General features: G+C 42.1%; 1 protein-coding gene across 8 annotated transcripts in view; it reads left to right on the top strand.

The window, feature by feature from the left end:
- Positions 1-10,120, top strand: part of AADAT (aminoadipate aminotransferase) — a 37,412-nt gene extending 27,292 nt beyond the window's left edge. For 5 of the 8 annotated variants that reach the window (XR_012580450.1, XR_003379481.2, XR_003379480.2 and 2 more), the window contains 3 exons: positions 131-194; positions 1,950-2,559; positions 3,983-10,120. The gene's annotated coding sequence lies outside the window, so the exon portion shown is untranslated. The remainder of the gene's footprint in view (positions 1-130; positions 195-1,949; positions 2,560-3,982) is intronic. The other 3 variants (XR_012580448.1, XR_012580447.1, XR_012580449.1) reach the window with 3 other exon arrangements.
- The last annotated feature ends 11,529 nt before the right edge of the window (positions 10,121-21,649 follow it).

Raw genomic sequence — 21,649 nt, 5'->3', positions numbered from 1 at the left:
TGGCTGGGCATGACAAGGAGGGTAGTAAGGGATTATGTCTCTGTGACTGACTCATGTGTTTTGCTGTTCTTTGAAATCAAGAGCATTGATTTTTTTTTTTTTTAATAGTTTTACTTGGGTTTGCTTCCAGCATCCTGCGATTCCCCAGGGCCCAGAAAGATACAATGCTTGACACACAGGGAAGCTGCTGAAAGGTCAGTGTGCTCAGTACACAGTGGAGCATCTGTGCTGCTGCTATATTTGCCAAGATTCAAGAAAATTCAAGGAAGAAAATTATATTTGAAGAGCATTTTACCTGAAGTTTTTCATCCTCCTGAAAAATACCCCTAATTTCTAACCTTTATTTATATATTTGTGCACAGACAGTCCACACAAGTTAAAACAAGCTGGCATCTGAGTTTTTCCACACTTAGTTTAGCAAACTCACTCTCAAGTACAAGCCTAGCTTTTCCCTCTAAATTAGTGAGGCCATTGAGATCCACATGTACAAACATCACAGGAACACAAACTGGCACTGACACCCAGCCCAGTCTGGCCAGCTCTGTGCCACCAGCTTGTCAGCAGCATTTACTGGCACTGGCAAAGCCCAGCTTGTACCCCAACACTGACTGACCTTTCCCCAGCCTTGCAGTTAAGCCTGAGAGCCAAAGGTGGCTCAGAAAGCAAATGTGGAATAATTTCTAAAGTCAATCTGAAACAAGTCATAGCCTTAGCATTGACTGAACATACACCCCAATCTAACCTTCCCCCTCTCATGATGAGATACCCTTGTCTGCCACTGACCTGACAGAAGAGCATCTCTGTCTCCCTTGCAGACACTCTCCTTTGCCATGGAGCTCTGTGAATTCAAGCCCCAGTTCAAGCTCCAGCCTTTGCTCCCCACTTCATTTGCCCAGAGAGGCTTTTGCCCCATTTTTCTTCCAGGCCAGATAGAAATTAGAAGTAGGTTTGTGGTGAAGTTTGGATTACTTTGAAAGTTTGCATAAATCATGATTTTACTCGGTGTAGCTTCTCACCTTCATCCCAGCCAAAGCTGTTCATAACCTAAAAACTGCTTTAGGATCAGCTTTTAGCCTGAACTCTGAAAAGCTTCCCCAGTAACCTGCAATAAAATCAAGCTTTTCCTTTTATGTTTAGAGGTCAAACCCTACTTGATCCACCATGTTACCCAGTGATGCAATGTCCCATTTCAGAGCTTATTTCCCAATGACACTGGCTCACGCCAACTCTCAACTTAGTTTAACAGGCCCTGTTAATTGTTATATGACTTTATAAATTTACACAAACAACCTCTCATTCCTTGCATAACTATTTACTTCCAGAAGGCTGCATAGCCTTTATTTGGAAGCAAATATACAGCCATGAGCCCCAGTCTTTCATATCTGCCTACCTCGCTGAAAACAGTCTTTTATTAAGGAAGCAGTGCCAAGAGAACTTCGAACACCTTAAGATACTGAGAGCTTGACAAGAATCAGAGATTTTATTGTAATTTCTATGAAAATTAACCTATTTTTCTTGCAGTAGGGATACAGTGATATTTTAGACATGAGACAATGTCTGCTGTGCACATGTACTGTCTCGTATTACTCTGGATGCCACATTTCCACTTACATTAGAGCCTCAGAAGGCATTATTGACTAACTTAAAAGTAATGAGCAGAGAGGTTTTATGTGACAAGACCATTATGATCTGATGACAAATGGACCTATTTTGTTTTATTTTCTCCCTACATTTAACAAGATTAAATTATATCTAAGAGCAATTGGTAACAACTAAAAATGTAATCTGTTAGCTGCAGCAGTAAGCCACATAATCAAATGAGGGAATGAGGTGAGGCAGCCTCTGCCTGTCTTTGGAAATGAGAGTTTGCATATGAACACTTAGACGCACATGGAGCCAAACTGAAAAGGTTTCAATTAGCATTATCATCTCTGGATTTAGACTTATAGGTCACACTCACAGTAACACCTCACCAGGTACCAGAAACCAGCCTGACAGAGAAGCCCCTCTTCACCTGGAGCACAAGGTCACTCCACAGGAATAGAAGGACACTACAGAAGGACTACACACTGATGAACTCCAGGACAATTTTTAAACCTTTCTGAACATGGCAGTTTGGGAGATTACAGCAGGGAGCCCATCCTGAAAGGGACACTCTGCTATGCATCTTCAGTAAACTCCTCACATGAAAATGTGGGCTGGTCAGAGGCAAAGAGTAGAGAGCCTCAGTCACCCAGGTGGTCACAGATTCTAAGTGATACCTGCAGTTTTCCCAGAAGCTCTCAGAGAAGTCTGCAGGCAGGAGCCAGGCATGTAAAATCAGTCTGCAGTGCTCACAAGGCTGGCAACTCATCTGCAGCAGGGACGTCACGGGGATCTGAAGGCAAATCACCCTGGGCTCTGCCAAGGGCTCTCCTGCTGTCTCTTAGCTTTGTGAGGAAATAAAACACTTCAAACAGCAGGAGCCTCACAGAGAGAGCAGCAACTGAAGGGACCAAACCTCAGGGTCACTCAGGTGATGGGAAGTGACTGTGCTCTGCTACCTTCACCTCTCTGCAGGTAAGTCCTGGCTTTCAGATAAAGCATAAAGCATGAGCTAATTAGACCTTTCCTTTCTTTCCAAATCCAGATTATGGCTTTTGGCAGAGAAAACCATCAGTAACTCAGAACCCTAGCAAGCTCATGCAGTGAAGAAGTTTTGTGCCTGTCCTGTTGCCTCTGGGCCAACATCTGCTTCATTCAGAGTTGTTCTGTGTGATAAGCAGTATCTCAAGTGCACAGCTAGGGCAACAGCCCGCTGCCTTGCAGACTATGAGCATGCATATAAGTAGTAAAGACTAAACTGTGTTTATTTTCTTCAGGAAAATATTTTTTCACCTGATAAACTGTAGAGGTGGTGACTAATTGTGGAGTAAAAAGATTATGCAAGGTATTTATTGCTAAAAATGCTGTACTTTTCAAGAACTGCAATAAATATTAAAGCAATTAAGAAAGATTTCTATCTGCATCAAACAACTCCGCAGTTCAGATTTATGTTCACAGCATAATTTTATTCAGAGGTGATTATACAAGACATGCATATTCCCAGGAAGGTTTCTTGCCATGCTGTCTGTTTTATTTAAACAATAATTACCAGTCAAAATTGACTTGGGAAGCTGGGCTTTCCACTAAACACTTTAGCTTCTCTGACAATAAGCAGAAAGTGGACAAGAATGAGGGAATAGTAAGTATTCAAACAGCTGCATAGGCTGATAATGAAAAAATTGATCTGTCAATGAGCCTACAGTCCACCATTTCTGTAAAAGCAGACAATAGCAAATGAAGTTAGCAGGCCCCTGCTGAAAATTGCCAGCTGCAAATAGGCTGTCTGGATGTCTGGAAGGATGAGGGATTCAAGAGGCTTCCACAGTGAAATACAAAGCAAAGTGGTACCATGATTTGCTGCAAATATAAAGACTTAGCAGCAGGCACAGATTGTGTCATGCAATGATGGAAAGAGCCAATGTACCAAGCTGGTGGACTCTGAGTATTTGTCCAGAGGGTCTACACACACTGCCCTGCACACACATACTGCAGAGAAAAGGGCCCAATCAGCATGACTAACACCACTTCAAATGAAAGAGCATTGCTGCATTTCTCTGCATTTTCTGCCAGTATACATCTGGTGGTAGTAGAGGACAAATATGCTTTTTCAATTATTGTTAGATATTTACTTTAAAAGAAACATTGATTGAGTTATACTGAACTGTGTACATCACTGATTTGTAATATCATGGACTGATAAAAGGAAACCTAGCCCAGAGTCCAGAAAAAGAGAATTGCTTGGTCATCTCATAAAACATTAGGGTAAAAAAATTGTGTACTAATATACCCATGGTATTGCAGATGAGATCTTGCCCATCTTGAAGCTACTTTCAGTATGACAGTGTTGGAGACCTGCAGGATCAATAAAATATTGATTTTATATCTTTTCTTCTGCCAGGTTTGGCAGAGAAAAACTGTCCTTCCATTGGAATGGTTTCAAGGATTACAAATAAGGAAACACTCAAAACACCCCAGCTGATCATGAAAGAAGCCACAGAGACAGGGGTGAGTAAAAACTGTCCACTCGGGGAAAAAAAATATTTTTCATGTAGTTTTACCTATATTGTGAATTTCTAATGTTCTGAATATGCTATGAGTCAAGGGATGTTTTCTTTCAGAAGACAATGAAATTTCAAGGCCTGTGAAGGAGAAATCACATGGTTACTATGATGGCTTGGATCTGATCCATTATTTGCATGTAATTTCCCTTGGGAATATTATATAATAAAATTCCAATAAATGTGATGGACATGGAAGATATCCACAAAGAGAAATGCCTGTCTCCCCAGAACGTATAAAATGCCAGGATGGGTGAATCTTTGTATCAATCTCTTTCATCTTCAAGATTAGCAAGACTACGGTGTGAACTTTTAGCAGTTTTAGAGTTTCTACAATAAAACATGTGAAACTCTAGAAGAAACATGAATATATATTAACAGGACACCATGAACCAGCAAAATCTGAGTAACAACACACATATCCAAAAATGCTGTCCCCAGCACAGTACTTCCACCAGCTTCTTTCAGTCCCAGTAAAACCTGGCCTGTACCTAAGTATGAGAATTGTATTTACTCAAACCATATATAATTTCAAGTAGTGTAATCTTGTTGGGTTTTGTATTCTGTTGTTGACATCTTACTTCAAAAGTTCCATACCTTCTTGGTGATTTTATCACGTGCAGCTCCACACAACACTGACTCCCTCTTCAGCACAGCCAACAAACTCCCTCTCCCTCCTCACCCAGCTACCCCACTCTTTTGTAGCACTCGTCTCCTTATTGCACACAGCTGCAGCCTGTTAAGGGCAGGGCTGTTCCTAATCTTTGGTGATTGGTACAGCTGCACCTCCTCAGGTGTGAGATTACCTTCTGCACTATCTTTAATTTCTTACATTTTTTCCCTCCACAATCCCCCAAACTGATTTACTCATTACCTTTTCTTCATGAATAAATGTGCACAGTATGCAATTTACAACCATTATGGCAAAAAAAACAACCCAAAGGAAACTAAGAAAATCTCTTTAGAGTGGAGGAAAAGTGCAAATGTTCTAAAGGCTTGGAATTATTCTGATGATAGTCTTAGTTTTCTTTCCAGCTTTTATTTTTGTTATTATCATTATTATCAGACAATAAACACCCACAGGGGAAGCAACTTAACTTATTTTTCCAGAACAAAACACATTTCCATTCCTACAGTCACTGTGGACCACTTTTCAATTAACAGAAAGGACTTTAGAGAAATTTTCTAGGTCTGCAGTATATCCTCCTTCACTAGAGTATTGGCAAGAGATATCCATGCAATAACCAAAGCTATCCTACCTTTTTTTCCATTACTGACCAGGAATCATTTTCAAGACTGTTCAGGCAGCTGTTCCAGAACACACAGCCTCCTTTCCACCGTCAAAGAAATACTCTGAAAATACTTACCAGCCTTCAGCCTGTTGTCAGAAAGTCCATGGAATGTTAGGGTGTGAGAACCACAGTGGTCAGTAGTAGCCAAGTCAAGGCACTGGAGATGTTAGCAGTTCCAGCTGTGGTAGCAATGGACCATGGACATTCCCAGGGTCAGTCAGCTCAGGCAGACAAGGGATTTGTCAGCGCTGACCAACACCAGCTTGAGTACCAAAAAGCAAGATAACAGCACATGGTTAGATTTCTCTCTACTTAATGGGCCTGTACAAAAAGCCACACATCTTTAACCCCTGACTAACATACCATTATTTTCATTATCTGTAAGCAGTCAAATTCATTTTTATCCTACTGGTAAATGCATAATTGTTAATGCCTGGAGACTTTGACCTATACAGATTATAAAGTCCTCTGAGCTGCTTTAGTGCAAGGCATACAGTGCAGGTGAGAAGAGTGGGACAGAATGAGCACTGGGTGTCTGAAGTGCCAAGCTCCTTTGCTCAGAACACACAGAGTAAAATCATGCATCTGCCCAAGAGAAGGGGGCAAACACAATACAACTAGTCAGTGAAGTTATCCTGATATACTTCAGCATTTCCATACACTTTTCCCCAGATCTGAACAATCTATCTCTCACTCCAACATGATTTGTATATCTCACCAGACATCTTTCAGAGACACTGTTGTTGTGTTTCCTGATTACAGATATGGGAGGCTGTCCCAGGCAAGAAGATGTGCTGCCTATTTTTCCCCAATTTCCATTTGGCTCATTATTATTCAGTGTCAGAGTTATTTCTGACACTGACAAGTTGCTGCATTAAAGTAATAATTCTGAACTTAAGACATCATCCTATGTGCCATCCTAAACCAGTGAGCCACGTCAGTTGTGACTTGAGAGAATGAAGGCTCAAAGTCAAGGCACAGCATGGAAGGGAGCAAGATGGAATGTTTGCCTGGAGCTTTTAAAATGCATAATGACTCTACTGCCTGAAGTCCTTACCAGCACAGTATTGCAGCTTGAATTCCTTACCAGCATGATATTCCAGTAGTCAGTCCAGTAGTGTGTTTGTTGCTGGTATTTGGATTAAGTTAACTCTAGCTACTCTTTTAGGACACTTGTTTTATCTGGGGTTTTTTCCCTTGCTTTTGACAGCAGGATTTTAGGACATTATGAGAAACTGTGGGAGAAATTGCATGAAGTGATCAAAACAAAATTCTCTTGAAAACTGGCACTTTTTGGAACCTGCATTTATTGATGCATGGAAATTATGTGTCTAATTTTACACCGAAAAAAGTAACAATCTTACCTTCAGTAACTATCAAGAATTGCACAACAACTCCTAATAATAATACTTTGCACAGTACATACAAACAACAGAACAACCAGCAAAGGTCTCCTGAAATATCCCTGTAACCTGTACGAATATACAAACCCTCCTGTTGCAGGTGTGTAAGCTGTATCTCAGAGCAAAGACTTTAGGCAATTTGGTGAGCGATACACCACACCATCCTGAGAACCCATGAGCTGAGAGCATCCAGCCCCCTGGACATTGAACTTAAGACTATTATTGGTTTTTTGTGTGACCAAAGTGCACAATGATTTTTTTCCCTTTTTAATAAGTTTATTTATGCTCATCCACAAAAGGCCCAAGAAGACACATTGGCTGCTCAGCAGTGTCACTTCCTTGTCAGCCATAAGGTTTGTCACACCAAAGAACATGGCTGCATAAACTCAGTGGCTTCATATCCTTTATATATAACTATGAGATCCTGAAACTTTGAAAGTAGACTCAAAATGATGAATTCTATATTCTCCATGTAAAATCTGAAAGCAGCCTGAAGCCATCCAGCAGCACCTCTATATAACTCCACACAGGACCTAAGCAAGTCTGATACATTAGCCTTACATTCCATAAAGAACTATTGTCAAAGTTAAATCTCTTCTGTGCTTTTTGAAGCACAGAAGGTGCTTCAAAAGAAAATGTCTTCATAAACTATTTAGAAATCAAACAAATAATAGGAAACCCATTCAGATAAAGTGAGCTTGCTTTATGAGAACGAATAGCATTAGAGTGATAACCATTTCATTTCTATATTTTAAAAGTCTCAGTGGACTTTAAAATCAATAGATTTTTACAGCTAATTCATTTTACCACCAATTTATATTTTCCAAATAAAATAAGAACACTGTTGGTTTCTAATACATCTTCATTTCCTCTCTATATTTTTTAATAATAGGTAATCTATCAGATAATTGTCTCACTTTTTTTTCTTAAATACTGTTTTGTTTTATAAGACGTTGTACACATGTTAAGTTACTCTACAGACTATGATATTTTCAGCAGTTTCATAAATTAGTCTTCTAAAGTGATTAAGCTGTTCTCTGGGCTCCAGAAATAAATTCCTCAAACAAAATGATGTGTTTTTCATCAGATGATAAACACCCACAGTGGAAACACTTTATTTCTCCAGAGCTGCAAATATTTTGAACAACTACTTGTCATCAGTAGATAAACTATATATACCATGCAAAGAAAAACCAATTACCCACATATCAAGTGCAGTGAAGAGAAAGCCACATGCCTCTGTTGCTGTTTCAATTGTCCTGAATTACCCATGTCCTTGAAATGCACAGTTACATCTCCCACTGTCGGGTTTTCTGGGTTGTTTGAAGGGCCTAGAAAGGCCCGAAGTGGCTTTGGGGCAGCTCGCGTATCAAAGGACGAGAAGAGGTTTCAGTTCTTCTTTCGGTTTTTATGTTTATTAATTGTTTATCTAAAAGATGTTCTTTCAGCCCGACAGAGGTCTGCTCAGCAGTCAGCTATGAGCACACTGTGCTGCCCTCCAGGCAGCCACCTATCTTTATACCCATTGTTACGTATACAATATTTATTATTTTTCTCCAATACCATTTATTCTTATTACTCGGTGCACTTTCAGTAATAACTAATCTAAAAGTGCCACCATCACTAAAGAAGATGGAGGAGAAGAAGAAGAAGAAGAAGGACAGGACACACCCCAATTCCTCCATCTTACTTCTCTAAACCCCCCTGTACATAAATCTTAAACTCTGTGTCTCACCTTCTAATTAACTAATTCTTTCACTATTCACCCCAGTGAAGCCTTCATCTTTGTCGTCTCTTGTGTAGGGTCAAAGTCTAGCTACCAGACACTTCTGGCAACATTCCAGGACTCCCGAGCCCCCCAAGGGTGGTCTTCGGTGGCTCGGCATCTCAGGACTCAGATCCTGAGATCCCACATCTCCCCCTTCTGTTTGCACCAAGAAAACCTCTTTTATCACTCGATTCATGGCACATGGGACGACATGGATGAGGACTAGGAGAACTATTAAAATGTAAAATCTTACTCTTAAAATTCCTCTCTAAATGGGAGAGATGTCAAAGAAATCTACCAGCTGATCAATCCATGATCTTTTGTCAGTTTTTTCTGTAATTGTCGTGGTTTGACCAGGAAGGAGTGGGAATTCTGGGAAGCTGTGGTCAAACCAATGAAGGTTTTGGGTTTCATACTGACACCTGGTGTAGCCAGTGGGGTTTGGACACACCTCCGAGAATACACAGGGGTTAAAAGCAAGGCACTGCCCTGGCACTTCCTCTTTGGGACATCGTCGGGCGAAGAGGTCAGATCTCTTCCCCCGCCCAGCCCGCTGCTGCTGGGCGGGGGAGGGGCGGCCATGCGGTAGGCCAGGGGCCTGGACAGAGGTGGGGGTTGAGGGGCTTTCAAGGATGGAAGGGTGGCGGAGCCCCAAGAGACATCGAGACATCGGGCGGCCAGCCCCCCCCCCCCCCCCCCTCCGGGAGGGAGAGCGGCCGGCCGCAGCAGCAGCACGTGTGGGAGTATCATCTCGTCCCAGGACAGACAGAGACTGAAAACTTTTAACCCTTTCTTGCATGATTGGGGCCTTGCAAAAATGCTAATCCTCCTCGAAGCTGAATAAGAAGGGAGATGAGAGATGAGATGAGACAAGGACTTTGGCCCGAAGAATGTGGAGATGATTGGATGGGGGGAGATGATTTGGAGTGGCCTTTTGGCTGGACTTTTTCTTGTAGCCATGGACTCAGTTGTTCCTGTGACACAGACTGCATTTAGGGGGAGGCAGTGCCTCAAAACCAGGAAGGTTCTTCGTGAGGACCCCCCGGCCCCAGGGGGTTGGAAAAATATGGGGGGGACAGATGTCCCAAAAGCAGAGACTGTGCCTTTTTGGAGTGAGACAAGGCATCCTTGAAAGACAACCCTAAAAGCAGCTCTGGCCATGTCTCGGTGGTGAGAGCACTGAGCATGGAAGGAAGATGTCACAAGCGGCAAATGGACTTTCCGGGCGGTGCCGAAGTGACAGGGAAGCACACGAGGTTTTCAGTGTGTTTCCACGAGAAGCCTATGGAACGAGAAAGACTCCTTTCCTCTTCATGAACTGAAGTTTGAGTATACTAACGTGTGGGGCCAAGGCTGGGCAGTTGTTTTGGGAGAATGTATTGGATTGGGAAAGTCAGGTGGTGGGGGAGGAGGAAAATGGTTTTTTTGTAAGGTTTTCAATTCTTTTCTTCTTTTTCCTTATAGTCTCTCCCTATTTTCCTGTAGTTTAAGTAATAAAGTGGTCTTTATGTTTAAGTTAGAGCCTGTTTTGCTTATTCCTGGTCACATCTCACAGCAGACACCAGGGTGAGGCATTTTCATGGGGGGCACTGGCTCTGTGCCAGGCTCAAACCATGACAGTAATAGGTAAATTTACCCCATTGCCTATTGCAATGAATGAAAAGGATGATGCACATAAGCATCATGAAACTCATGACCTCACTTTTGTGCAAAACTCTTGTTATGTTTTTCATTCAAGACCCCAAAGAGAAAACCCCCCAGAGTCTTTCGTTCTTCTTATTTCTCTTCTGAATTGTCCTTTGCAGTCTGAGTCCCGACTTTTGTCTGAGTATTCGTCTCTTCTTATATTTTGTTGAGAAAAATCGCTGCATAGTTGCAGACTCGTTGCGAAATGACACTGTGGCTCTGCCGAACTGATCTGGCCTGTCATGCACTTCGGTCATTCCCCCACGAGGTGGCGCTGTCACTGGGCTCCGTGGCTGGGATGACGTCATGAACACAGCTGCCTCTCGTTCGGCTGATTGTCGCTGTTTGCAAGCTCGCTTGAGACTGGGGCTACCTGGCTTTTAATTCAACTGACAATAGGGTTAGAATGCACACGCCTCCCCAGGAGGGAAGAGGCTTGGACTCTGAGGGTTTTAACTAAAGGCACCAAGTCTGGAGAGGGCCCCTCCTCGCCTGAGACGTTACCGTGGGTCTGGCCCGCCCCCGCCCACGCTCTATTCTCCGCGCATGCGTGCTTTCCGATCCGCCCCCTGTCTCCCCTGAGGTAATTTCTCCCTCTCCCTTTTGTTCCGCCTCTGAATTTTCCCCCCTCGGTCTGCCCCTGACTCTGTCTCTTCCTCCTCCGACGCTGTGTGTGTGCAGCCCCTCGTTGGTGTGTGCAGCCCGCCTCCCGCCGGCACCCGCGCCCGCCGCGATTCGGGCCGATCTGCGCACCGGGTTTTTGCGTCACAACCGTGCGCCTCCTACGTCTCTGCATGGCAGCTTTCTGGGGCTGCGCAAATCCCCCAATTTCGCTGCTTGGGTCAGACGCCCCGGCGTTGGTTTGTGACTTCTCCCCCGGGTTTTTGCGAGTTTCGCCCGTCGCGCGCGCTTCCGCATCCCTGCCAGCCAGGACCGCCGCCGCCCCCGGCCCTGAGCCAAGCAAAGCTGCGCGAAAACACGTGTCCCTTGTTTTTTCTTTACCCGCGCTCCCCGCCTGTTCTACCGCAGCCTGGCTGCTGCGAGAAAGCGTCCCCCCTGATCTCTTCTCCCCCCCCTGCTCCCCCCTTTCTGCTCCTGAGTCCTCTATGCTCTCTGGAGTTTCTGGACGGTTTTGGGACCGGGTGTTTTAATAATATTTCTTGCCCTCTTTCTTCGAGAGCTCTTCCTCCCTGGCTTCTTAAGGCCAGAGCTAATTTTTTCCTGGAGCCTTGCTCCTCCCCCTCCTTTGAGGGTCCCTCAGATGTCTGCTGCATCTGTTAGTTTTCTTCTTCCTGGCCTTTTAAGGCCAAAGCTAATTTTTTCTTGGAGTCATGCTCCTCCCCCTCCTTTGAGGGTCCCTCAGATGTCTGCTGCATCTGTTGGTTTTCTTGGCAAAACCCCACTTCAAATAGCAGGCACGTTTCTGCTAGTGAGTAGTTTAGCCTTGCCCATAGCAATAATTGTTTTAATTCTTTCTTTGGAATTCCCTCTGTGTATGCTTGTGTCATGCCTTGTAAGGCGGACAAAATTTCTCGTTGTTCTTGGGAGAGTGTGCCCCCCATGTTTTTATTTCTTGGCCTTTCTTACCAAATCTTTCGTCAGGGCAGTCTGGAGGTCTCGGTCTCTGTCCAGCAGATCACGAGAGGTGGTCCCAGGGCGCCTTTCTGGGTCTGGTCTGGGCTGTTCTGCTACGAATTGTCTTCGGCAGAAACTGAGAGATGAAATTCTCAGTGACTGATGTTTTTTGCAGACTCTGTTGGCTTTTTGTTTTCTTCTTCTCTCTGGTCTTCAGGGCGTTGAGGGTGCTGCCCCTCCCCCAAAAAGGTTGTGGTGGGAGTGCCCACCCAGGGAACGCCAATTGTCGGGTTTTCTGGGTTGTTTGAAGGGCCTAGAAAGGCCCGAAGTGGCTTTGGGGCAGCTCGCGTATCGAAGGACAAGAAGAAGTTTCAGTTCTTCTTTCGGTTTTTATGTTTATTAATTGTTTATCTAAAAGATGTTCTTTCAGCCCGACAGAGGTCTGCTCAGCAGTCAGCTATGAGCACACTGTGCTGCCCTCCAGGCAGCCACCTATCTTTATACCCATTGTTACGTATACAATATTTATTATTTTTCTCCAATACCATTTATTCTTATTACTCGGTGCACTTTCAGTAATAACTAATCTAAAAGTGCCACCATCACTAAAGAAGATGGAGGAGAAGAAGAAGAAGAAGAAGAAGAAGAAGAAGAAGAAGAAGAAGAAGAAGAAGAAGAAGGACAGGACACACCCCAATTCCTCCATCTTACTTCTCTAAACCCCCCTGTACATAAATCTTAAACTCTGTGTCTCACCTTCTAATTAACTAATTCTTTCACTATTCACCCCAGTGAAGCCTTCATCTTTGTCGTCTCTTGTGTAGAGTCAAAGTCTAGCTACCAGACACTTCTGGCAACATTCCAAGACTCCCGAGCCCCCCAAGAGTAGTCTTCGGTGGCTCGGCATCTCAGGACTCAGATCCTGAGATCCCACATCCCACCAAATACCTGATGTGGATATCTTGAATATATTTGCCTGACTGGACCTGTGAGGTAGCTGAATGTCCTGGGTTGACTATATGATGCTTTTATCCCCAATCGTCTCATTCTGTTTATGTTGAATAATAATAAGTTTTGTACCTTTAAGAGTGTTACAGAGAGTGAAGGGGGAGAGAGAAGAAGCGCGCAGTTTGTTTTCAGACACTGCACTCACTCCTCCACATTCCTGCTCCTGACTGTGTCGTCTGCGGACAGACAGCGGGACAGAGAGCTCTTCTTTTGCTTTTTAGTTAGTGTTAGCTAGCTGAGGCAAAGAAGTTCCCTGGACTGGTTTTTTTTCCCCTTTTCTTTGGACCTCTTGGAACTGCTCTGGACTGAACACCCAGGAGAGCACCGGCAGCTGCAGCTGTGGCCCACTGGGCCGGCCCTGGCCTGCGACAATTCCAGCACTGAGAGACTGATCAGAGACTGAGTGAGCTGCTGCTTGAACCCGGGGTTTTCTCAGTTTGTCATCTCTTTTAGAGTGGCAAGGGGTCTCATTGTTTTGATACTGTTTTGGTCTTATTGTTTAATAAACAGGGGGTTTTTTCCACCTTTCTCCAAGGAGGTATTTTTCTTTCCTCCCGGACCAGTTGGGGGGAGGGGCCGATTGGATCTGCTTTTCCCACCGGAGCTCCTTTGGGGGGATTCTTCCCCAAATTTGCTCTAAACCTGGACACTGAACATGTCTCACACCAGCTGGGTTTACCTAAGATGACTCCTGGCTTCTAAGTGCATGGGGAATGGGAGAAGGAGCATCTCAGGGTGAACTGTCCCTGCCATGGCATTTGTCCCCTCCAAGCTGTCTCTCTAGCAAGCAAGAACTGACACCATCCCCCTGGTGAGAGTGGAGGGACAACTCATTGCTACTCAGCACAAGTGCTAAAGGTGATGGGCGTTTGGCACCAATGAACGCAAGAGACAGAATAAAATTCTACAGAACACATAAGAAACACCAAGCACACCCTGTTTATTCTGCCAGCTGCAGTTACTGTGGTCACCCTTTTCTCACCATGCTCAGTGTATTCACAGCAGCCATTCCCACTTCAGAGCAGGAAAGGTCACTGTGGAAGACTTGCCAGACAGTTGCCCTGCTTTGTTCTTCAAAAATGTTTAGTAAGTCTGTTTACTCTGAAAAGACCATAGACAGCTTTCAGCAAACAAGAATAATCCTATTTAACTCTCTACAAAAATTAATATTTTGGCAGTCTATGAGTCTTAGAATTTCTTGCAAATTTATTTACTCAATCAGATTATACCATTTTCTCCCTTCTAGGCATTCTATCTATTAAGATTTCTCCTGGAGTGTCTCATTAATGCAGGCTTGGGAAAGTAGTCAGTAAAATCAACCTGTGTTATAGACAAAAAGGAAGTTTAATAAGTCATAAATATCTGAGTCCAGTGAAAGGGAAGAAGCAGTTTTAATGAGCTCTTAAAACCTATCAGAAGAAAAAAGGAGGTATGTATGTGAAAAAAAAAATGTGTTCTGAATAGAGTAAATGGGAGCTGCTCTTTCAGGATATGAAATGCAGGGTAGGTGGAAGAGACTTTTCCTCTTACTGACACGTAGTCTATGATAATGTGACAAGAGAAGCTAAACCAGAATATTTTTGGTTCCCTTTAGGACTCAGCCATGACTGAAATTGTCCTTCTTTTGTTCAAGAAACATTTCAATTTAATTTGCAGAGATATATTGTACCTGGAGGGAAAAAAACAACCCAACCCACACCATTTGGTTAACTGTAAGAGAGAAAAGGTGTTCACAGGAGAGTAGAGCAACATCACAGTAACTTGTCCCACTCCATCACACCCATCTCCTAGCCTAAGGACAAGCAGTTCTAGTTCAGTGCTGGAGCAGAAAATTAGAAGTCATTTCATTGGCAGTCACCCAAAATATCCTTCTTTCTTGTCTTCTGACATGAACAGCTCCAGCATTTCCTGCACCCTCTGCCTCTAAAACTACCCCTGTTTATGCCTAGTGCAAAGATTTTTCTGCTAAGACCAGAGTCTAACCCCACCATCCCATTTGTGGTGCAGTACCTTCTGCAGCTCATCCCATTTCAGCCTAGGTAAGTGTTATCCTGTATCTGGGGCTCTAAAACCTTGGCATCTATTATAGTGTAGGAGACAATCCTCCATAAAACTAAATAACCTAAAATGGTTTCGAGCTTAAATGCAAGTATTACACATAATGACAGTAAGCCTATGAATGTGCCACATCTCCTCCCTTCTAATATATGCTGGGAATAAATTATTTTTTCAACAAGGTAAAGCCGAAATATTATTAACATCCAGGCAATGTGCTGTTACCAATTACTTTTTTTCTCTTGATATCTGGAAGTAATATGAACCCTATTCAAGGTCTTTCTGTGGGGAGGTGAGCTCTAAAATGGCAATTATAATGGGGAGTAGATAACAATTTTGGTCTTTTCTACTATCAAAGAGAAAGTTACGTAATTTCGTCCATAATAGAAAGGTCTACCAAGGAATATAATTTCTTTTGAAAACTAGTACATGGAGGAAAGAAAGCATTAATGAGACTTTGATTGCATCTCTGCTATTGCTATTATGCGATAATCTTCGAAATTACTCACCTGTTGTATCTTGCTTTTTAATCTATTCTTAAAATGAAAACTGAATCAGATACTTAATATACTTCATTTGCAAAGCTGTTTCCACTGAAAGCCATTCTGGAGAAACTTCTGCTTGCTAAGGGGAACTGTCAGAGTTGCTACACTAGCTGTTACCAGGCACAGCTGCACGGCTGGCACGCCTAACCTCACTCCTTCTGCAGGGAGCCACATCCACTGCCACAACCCCAGAGATCTGGGAATCAGTCTGAGCAAGCACTGTGTCCTGCTCAGCACAGCTGAAGTGGCTGTTGGATTTATGGGAATGAACCTGTGTTAACATGTGCTATGCAACACATACAGCTGTACCTAAGCTTGTCTGTACTGTGTTAAGGGGCACAGACCCCTGTATGCACAGCTTTGTCTGTGAATCAATGCAGGGACATAGCTTCCAGTCCTTGAAAACTAATGCAAGATGACCTACTGAATTCCTTCAACTTTTTTATTAAGCAAATTTTGCTATACTGTTTTGCATTGCGTTTTCTTTCCCTGTCTTTCAGAGGAGACTATGTCTTGTTGAACAACTAAAGCAAAACTCTTCCACAAAGAGGGTATAGGAAGGGTATAGGAAGAAAGAATACAGAAAGAGCAAGGAGTGATAATTATAGATTGTTAGAGATATCAGCTCTGATGCCTTTGAGGCAAGAGGCTCCCAGAACCATGTGAACTTCTTAGCACCTCTCAGCTACACAAATGCACGAGGCAAGAAAAGCAGAAGTTCTGCAAATCAAGAAGACCCTTTGTCTTTTACTAAACCCAGTATTTCCAGATGCCAGCAGTCTACCAATAACTTACAGAGAAGAAGACAAAATAGGACCAAACAGCCCCAGAGCCTATTCCACAGCATAACCTGCAAGCAGGTTGGCAACAGTGACACACACATATATCCTCTAGCACAGCTGGCCTACTACACTTGGTCTCTCCAAATGCTGCTTCTTCCATCCCTCCAGATGAAAACCTGGTGATCTTGAGGGTACAGCTGCCTGCTCAACTAGAAATCAGACTCACACACACGAAATCTCTGAGCCATCAAAGAAACTGTGCACCTCCTGACTGCTCACCCCCAAACTTTCTGATCATGCAGAAAGAACTGTGAGGCCAGCCAACTTCCCTAGTCCTGGGATACCTCCCAAAAAGTAGTGGGAGGGAAAGATGAGAGATCTGAAAACTTTTGATGGCAAAAATGTTGGCTGTCTGAGAGTGAAAAGCAATTGTTTACTACATATTTGATCCCTTTCCATGTAAACCCATGCATTTCAGGTGCAAGTTTCCACTGAACAACAGGGACTCAGCCTGTGTGTTTCAAAGTAGTGGTGGCCTTTTCTTGTACATAAAATTTGTAGACCAAACCACCCCAATTTTAACGACAAAAAACATTACTAAATACTTTCCAGTAGATGGCAGGGTTACATTGTGACAGTGCTGAAAGTCTGAACTTGAAAGTGCTTCTGGATAAATGTTCAAGTACTGACCAAGCAAATTTAATTTGCAGAATGATCTAATATCTGAAAAGACAGAAATACACATTGTCTTAACTGATAGAATGTCATGCTGGAAATGCAGAAGTTATATTTTAAGGCAGCAAAAGCTTTAAGCTCGACATGGTATTAAAAAGGAACTTTGTTAAAAATGAGCTTCATTGAGATAATAGCTTATACCACAGGACTAACATGACACAAACCACAGTATTTAAAGTGAGAACCCACACAAGTTACCAGCCATAGAATACAGTCAGGAGAAAAGCAAAAAGCCCTTGAAAATGTTACTGAAAATTATCAGCAAAAGGAGTTTTCAGGACAAAAAACCAATTCAGCTGGACAGTATAGTATTTGCTTTTTCTCAAAAACTGTGCAAAAATGAGCACCCCATTAAGGGAATTCAGTACTGCTTTTGTCAGTTTGAGAAATCATGACCTCAGCAGGGTAGAGAACAGCTTCACAGGTTGGGGTTCCCCTCAGAAACAGCCAGGAGAAAAGCCTCATGCACCCCGAGGGGGGATCTCAGAAATGGTTTTTTACTTGTCAGGAACCAAAAAACTCAGCCCAGGATGACTGGCTGCAAATAGATGAGGTTTCAGTTTCTTAAAACTGTTATCTCAATGTACTTTTCCAGCCCGGGCTGTAAGATGTGCCCCACTGAATTTCGAACACAACGACTCTAGTGAATGATTTCCTTTGCAGGTGTCCCAAGGTTGTATGGTTTTCTGCTCCTTGAAGGAGAGATGATTTACATGAGATAGATAGAAATGTGGTCACTCTGTTTGTGTCAACACTGGTCTGAGAACATTTTTGGCAACTGCTTATGTCAAACCTCTGTACACTGCAGGCAAAATGAAATGGCTGCAGTGAAAAAATACCACCCTACCTTTTATATGCTTCCTTTGGCAGAAAATGTTCAGACATCAGTCACCCAATACTTTTATTTCTTATTTGGTGTATGCCAGTCTTGATTTGATTCACTGAAATTACTCACGTATTTGATTTCACTATGCTACCGTGGAATTATAAGATTACTTGGAATACTCTATCTATTCCTAAAAAGAAGTTACTTTTGTGAATATCTAATAAGAAAATGGAGGGGCTGATGACATGTGATTTCTGAAAGTAAAAAGGCCCAGTCTGGCACACCATCTCTGTCAGGAATAGTCTGTATTTATTGCACTAGTGCCTTTGTGCAGTGCTACTCAACTGTAGACCATGCTGAAAAGCAGAATTCTCATTCCTAATGATAACCAGTATCTTCAAAGGCACATTTCCTACTATTTCCTGTAATAACATACTCAACTTCCTCTTGTAAGTGGATAGCATTTATAAAGAGCACAGCTACATCACTGAAAACAGTTTTGAGTTTTGCTTTTATTTTATGAAGTCCTTTATTGTCTTTTTTTCCTTTGTTTGCTTTCACATATTAATGACTGATTATATATTACTCTTTAAAAGCTTCATCTTATATCCACCTTACTGATAATTCACACCTACTGATTCATCTTGTTTCTGAAAGCATGTGCTTCATAAGAAATACAAACAAAAAAGAAATAAAAACAGTATTGACTGATGCTCTAAAATCCTATTGTATTTTTGCAGTTGGATAAAACACACAGAACTTGACACATTCCTGAAAATCTCACTCTGGTGAGAGTGTAACACAAATGGTAATATTAACATAATCATCTTGATCTTTTCCCCCAAGAATAACATAGCTCTTACTGTTTCAAGATCACATGTCCTTTCTCCCCCTTTCAGCCTCATGAATAATTTGGCTCATCTTTCTCACTGACACAAACAGAGAATCTTGCTGAAGGTCATGCAACATGCCCAGTACCTTTTCATTCTGCTGCAATTCAGCACTGTACCCCGTGCCTTGCATTATTTTACACTCATGACATGCAGTTGTAGATTGTTTTCATGGTGGTGCAATGCCTGATAGTCAGTTCATGCAGTGAATAGTGAACACTGATATTTCAAGAGCTAATTAGTGGTGAAGATTTGTTCTTTATTTCCCTATCTCTGTTTATTCAGCTGGAAAGCCATGGGCCAGGCGAGGTCAGCAAAGGCGATTTGTTTCATACAACACAAAGTTGAATTAAATAAGATTATTTGGTAAGAAAAGAATTAAAGAGTCTGATGCATCTGACATTATTAAGGTAACAATTCTTAGGCCTTTGGCTCATCCAGCATCCCCACTAATCCATTTGTCAACCAATATATCTATCTAAAGACAAAAGCTCTCTCAGGTTTGACAGGGAACTGAAATTTTTCTATGTCTGGCTCAGTGGCTTCATTTCCAGCCTCGAGCTTCATCTCAGCAGTGCTCTCTGAAGCAATACTCTTGTCTACACTTTTCAGTAACTAGAAGGAAATGTACAGGAAATCATGAGGCAGGGAAGTGGATGCAGAAAAAGAAAGGAACCAAAACTCTTTTATCTGTTAACCTCAGCTTATACATGGAAAGTTTTGTGCTGGGGGGAAGGAAGGGCATAGAGTGGTTCTCACCAGACCTTCTTTTATTTCTTCACGTCCTAAAAATTTGGTAGCTTTTTAACAGTGGTGCCAAACTCTCTGAATCGAGTTTTCTGTAACGTCACTGTGGAATTTTCCCTTCTGATCACAAGAGGTGTGGATTTCACCCTTTCCTCAGCTGCCAATAATTTATGCAGACATAACTGCCCTTGCCTTAGCACATCAGCACAGCTAGACTTTCTGCAGCACACATCACTGAAGGCCTGAGCAACAACACTGAACACAGCTACAAGTGCATGCAGAAATGGTTTACACACATCCAGTACAACAGGGAGAGAGACCTTTCCATCAAGTGAATATACTGCAAAGCCTCAGAAGGAGAAACTCAAAAAGGAATTCAATCACAATAAGCTGTTCATTTCAAGAAGAATCATGTATGCATTTACATAAGGTAACATATAATGGCACATAATCAGTGGGTTTGTTTCATTTACAGACTGTCTATGACACATTTCAGGAAAGAACTTCCTCCAGAAATGAGTGATAAAGTGGATCACAGCAGAAAATGTAATCTTCAAACAAGCTGAGAATTTTTCCTCCTCTGAGAGGAGCAAAGGAGGGAGTCACAGTAAAGGTATAAAACAAGTTACTTTTGTAACCACATGTCCTAAAAAAATAAAGCATAAGGAGGAATAAAATGTAATTGGTCGTTCTGGTCCGCTTGTAGAGGATAAAAAAAGGAACCGCCCCAGGAAAATGACAAATCCAGAAATGCAGAAGAGAAATAGTTAGCACTACATGTTATTATGAGGTACACATAAAAACCACCAGAAGTTCATGAGCTTCATGCCTAATATTTTTTAATTTATTGTGAGTTGTTTCAAAAGGAAGGGAGGAGAAACAAGAAAAAAACACAAGCCACAGTGCCTGGGACACATCAGACTAAGGTATTTCTGAAAGCTAGTTACCAAAAAAGGGTGCCCTTTTTGCAAGAATGTATGCTGGTTAAAATAAATTAATAAATCAAGTGCTTTGAACTAACACCCAAGCTGTCCCATTCAAGGCAGGAATACCTATCCCCTCCTGTGACATCTCCTCCCACACCACTCTGCCATGTTTGGTGCAGGCCAGGAGCTCCCAGGACCACATGATTTCTCCATCTCCATCCCAAGATCTCTTGTAAGCCTTTCGGTTGTCCACATCTTCCCCAAAAAATGGGATGGTACTCAACAAACAATGCAGTGCTGATCTAGCTTGGAATTTCAGTCTTTCACATGGGAATAATGTGATTACAGTTTACAGTGATAAAGTAACAATCTTGGGTAACAGATATAACCGAAACTAAAACGCTGTTAGTATTTCAGAAAACAATTTAAATGAGGTAAACGAGCATGCTGAAGATATGTATCCTAATAAATAAAGTTATTTTTTTCTCATCAGTATTAATGTAAGATCTAATTATACTTGGGGCTAGAATTTTTTTAAAAGAAGCAAAAGAGTAACATCACCATACTGAAACAAGATATTTCTCATAATCAAAATTTCCTTTTTACTTTATGAGAAATATGGCAAGCTAATTTCTAAATGGAATATCCCCTCATGTGTTTATGTTGACTGGCATATTAATACAGCTGGTTTGCTGAATACTATTTTAAAACTTCCTTTTTCTTTAGTTTCTCTGGTGTTACCTTTCATTGTGTGGCACACAAGCTTGTCTCAGCCATCCCAGTATGCCACTCTGCCTAGGGGATGGAGGGACTATAAATACACAAAATGTAAAATTTAATCTTATCTTAGATTTTTTAACTGCATGATTACAAGGCTTCCCTGATTAAGCTGTTTAGATAAAACTATTAGCAATACCAAAGTTCTGTTTGCTCTAAGGTAAAAGGCTTCCTTTAATCAAATGATGTTATAGTTTTATAGAAATAGAATCTGGTCACTGTAGAACTAAGTATGAAGTGTCAGGGTTTACCTACAGCAGGTATTATTAAAAAAAACCCAAAAAACATTGCCAATTTTTAAATTAATGCATTTTCATGTATCTAGAATAATATTATATAATGATTATACCTAGGTAAAATAGCGAGCTTTTTATAGCTTAACGAGAGCTAGGGTACATGTCCAGAAGACCTTTTATAGTTCCTGCCCAAATCAGTGGGCCAGTCCTCTGCATGCAGCTGGTGCAAGCACTGTTGTAAGGTGGGATGGAAAAA

Source organism: Zonotrichia albicollis, chromosome 5 (genome assembly GCF_047830755.1).
Source record: "Zonotrichia albicollis isolate bZonAlb1 chromosome 5, bZonAlb1.hap1, whole genome shotgun sequence".
Taxonomy (NCBI): domain Eukaryota; kingdom Metazoa; phylum Chordata; class Aves; order Passeriformes; family Passerellidae; genus Zonotrichia; species Zonotrichia albicollis.
This window is presented reverse-complemented; position numbering and strand designations above follow the sequence as displayed.